General features: G+C 48.5%; 1 pseudogene; it reads right to left on the bottom strand.

The window, feature by feature from the left end:
* LOC139390899 (piggyBac transposable element-derived protein 4-like) overlaps window positions 1–2,392 on the bottom strand; it is a 98,060-nt pseudogene extending 95,668 nt beyond the window's left edge.
* Between the last annotated feature and the right edge of the window lie 1,163 nt (window positions 2,393–3,555).

Genomic DNA, 3,555 nt, shown 5'->3' with positions numbered 1-3,555 from the left:
TATATGAATGAGTGATGGTACAGAGCAGCATAGGCAAGATACAGTAGATGGTATCGAGTACAGTATGTACAAATGAGATGAGTATGTAAACAAAGTGGCATAGTTTAAAGTGGCTAGTGATACATGTATTACATAAGGATACAGTCGATGATATAGAGTACAGTATCTACGTATGCATATGAGATGAATAATGTAGGGTAAGTAACATTATATAAGGTAGCATTGTTTAAAGTGGCTAGTGATATATTTACATCATTTCCCATCAATTCCCATTATTAAAGTGGCTGGAGTTGAGTCAGTGTCAGTGTGTTGGCAGCAGCCACTCAGTGTTAGTGGTGGCTGTTTAACAGTCTGATGGCCTTGAGATAGAAGCTGTTTTTCAGTCTCTCGGTCCCAGCTTTGATGCACCTGTACTGACCTCGCCTTCTGGATGATAGCGGGGTGAACAGGCAGTGGCTCGGGTGGTTGATGTCCTTGATGATCTTTATGGCCTTCCTGTGACATCGGGTGGTGTAGGTGTCCTGGAGGGCAGGTAGTTTGCCCCCGGTGATGCGTTGTGCAGACCTCATTTCCCTCTGGAGAGCCTTACGGTTGAGGGCGGTGCAGTTGCCATACCAGGCGGTGATACAGCCCGCCAGGATGCTCTCGATTGTGCATCTGTAGGTGTTTGTGAGTGCTTTTGGTGACAAGCCGAATTTCTTCAGCCTCCTGAGGTTGAAGAGGCGCTGCTGCGCCTTCTTCACGATGCTGTCTGTGTGAGTGGACCAATTCAGTTTGTCTGTGATGTGTATGCCGAGGAACTTAAAACTTGCTACCCTCTCCACTACTGTTCCATCGATGTGGATAGGGGGGTGTTCCCTCTGCTGTTTCCTGAAGTCCACAATCATCTCCTTAGTTTTGTTGACGTTGAGTGTGAGGTTATTTTCCTGACACCACACTCCGAGGGCCCTCACCTCCTCCCTGTAGGCCGTCTCGTCGTTGTTGGTAATCAAGCCTACCACTGTTGTGTCGTCCGCAAACTTGATGATTGAGTTGGAGGCGTGCGTGGCCACGCAGTCGTGGGTGAACAGGGAGTACAGGAGAGGGCTCAGAACGCACCCTTGTGGGGCCCCAGTGTTGAGGATCAGCGGGGAGGAGATGTTGTTGCCTACCCTCACCACCTGGGGGCGGCCCGTCAGGAAGTCCAGTACCCAGTTGCACAGGGCGGGGTCGAGACCCAGGGTCTCGAGCTTGATGACGAGCTTGGAGGGTACTATGGTGTTGAATGCCGAGCTGTAGTCGATGAACAGCATTCTCACATAGGTATTCCTCTTGTCCAGATGGGTTAGGGCAGTGTGCAGTGTGGTTGAGATTGCATCGTCTGTGGACCTATTTGGGCGGTTAGCAAATTGGAGTGGGTCTAGGGTGTCAGGTAGGGTGGAGGTGATATGGTCCTTGACTAGTCTCTCAAAGCACTTCATGATGACGGATGTGAGTGCTACGGGGCGGTAGTCGTTTAGCTCAGTTACCTTAGCTTTCTTGGGAACAGGAACAATGGTGGCCCTCTTGAAGCATGTGGGAACAGCAGACTGGTATAGGGATTGATTGAATATGTCCGTAAACACACCGGCCAGCTGGTCTGCGCATGCTCTGAGGGCGCGGCTGGGGATGCCGTCTGGGCCTGCAGCCTTGCGGGGGTTAACACGTTTAAATGTCTTACTCACCTCGGCTGCAGTGAAGGAGAGACCGCATGTTTTCGTTGCAGGCCGTGTCAGTGGCACTGTATTGTCCTCAAAGCGGGCAAAAAAGTTATTTAGTCTGCCTGGGAGCAAGACATCCTGGTCCGTGACTGGGCTGGATTTCTTCCTGTAGTCCGTAATTGACTGTAGACCCTGCCACATGCCTCTTGTGTCTGAGCCGTTGAATTGAGATTCTACTTTGTCTCTGTACTGGCGCTTAGCTTGTTTGATAGCCTTGCGGAGGAAATAGCTGCACTGTTTCCTCCGTGTGTGTGTGTGTGTGTGTGTGTGTGTTGTTGTTGTGAGTGTGTGCTAAGGTGCAGAGAGTCAGTGCTGCTGGTCAGGAAAGTGTTCACCAGTCTGAAAGCTTGAAGATAGAAACTGTCTCTGATCCTATCGGTATCAGACCCTCCCGACGGTAAGGGAGTGAACAGCTCATAGCTGGGATGTGTGGGGTCCATGATGATGCTGAGGGACTTCATCAGGCACCGTTTCAAGCAGATGTCCTGGATGGGTGGGTGCACGGTCCCAGTGATGTACTGGGGCGTCTTTACCACCCGCTGGAGAGCCTTGCGGTTGTAGAGAGAGCAAATCCCATACCAAGCCGTGATGCAACAGGTCAGGGCGCTCTCGATGGTGCAGTGGTAGTATTTGGAAAGGACCCGGTGCGGCATGCTGAATTTCTTCAGGTGCCTTAGGAAGTAGAGGCGCTGTTGAACCCTGATTGGTGGTGTTGTTGGTCCATATCAAGTACTCAGTGATGTGGAAGCTGAGCAGTGGATGCTCCCCAGAGGAGAAACGGGAGGGCCATCCTCAGTGAATTTCAGAAAAATTCAAAAAGTGAAAAAATAAAAACGTTGGCCTTCTTAGATAAAACTATTCCAAATATATTCACATCACCAACTGGATGCAGTTTATCACAGTGCCATCCGTTTTGTTACTAAAGCACCTTATACCACCCACCACTGCGACCTGTATGCTCTAGTCGGCTGGCCCTCGCTACATATTCGTCGCCAGACCCACTGGCTCCAGGTCATCTACAAGTCAATGCTAGGTAAAGCTCCGCCTTATCTTAGTTCACTGGACACGATGGTAACACCCACCCGTAGCACGCGCTCCAGCAGGTGTATTTCACTGATCATCCCTAAAGCCAACACCTAATTTGGCCGCCTTTCCTTCCAGTTCTCTGCTGCCTGTGACTGGAACGAATTTTAAAAATCGTTGAAGTTGGAGACTTTTATCTCCCTCACCAACTTTAAACATCTGCTATCTGAGCAGCTAACCGATCGCTGCAGCTGTACATAGTCCATCGGTAAATAGCCCACCCAATTTATCTACCTCATCCCCATACTGTTTTTATTTATTTACTTTTCTGCTCTTTTGCACACCAGTATCTCTACCTGCACATGACCATCTGATCATTTATCACTCCAGTGTTAATCTGCTAAATTGTAATTATTCGCCTACCTCCTCATGCCTTTTGCACACAATGTATATAGACTCTTTTTTTTTTTTTTTTTTTCTACTGTGTTATTGACTTGTTTATTGTTTACTCCATGTGTAACTCTGTGTTGTTGTCTGTTCACACTGCTAAGCTTTATCTTGGCCAGGTCGCAGTTGTAAATGAGAACTTGTTCTCAACTAGCCTACCTGGTTAAATAAAGGTGAAATAAAAAAAATAATTGATTTAAACACACTGTTTTGCAATGAAGGTCTGCAGTAGCCTTAACAGCACTCTGTAGGGTAGCACCATGGTATAGCCGGAGGACAGCTAGCTTCCATCCTCCTCTGGGTACATTGATCTCAATACAAAACCTAGGAGGCTCGTGGTTGTCAC

Source organism: Oncorhynchus clarkii, chromosome 31 (assembly GCF_045791955.1).
Source record: "Oncorhynchus clarkii lewisi isolate Uvic-CL-2024 chromosome 31, UVic_Ocla_1.0, whole genome shotgun sequence".
Taxonomy (NCBI): Eukaryota; Metazoa; Chordata; class Actinopteri; order Salmoniformes; family Salmonidae; genus Oncorhynchus; species Oncorhynchus clarkii.
The sequence above is the reverse complement of the archived record's forward strand: the minus strand, read 5'-3'. Positions and strand labels throughout refer to the sequence as shown.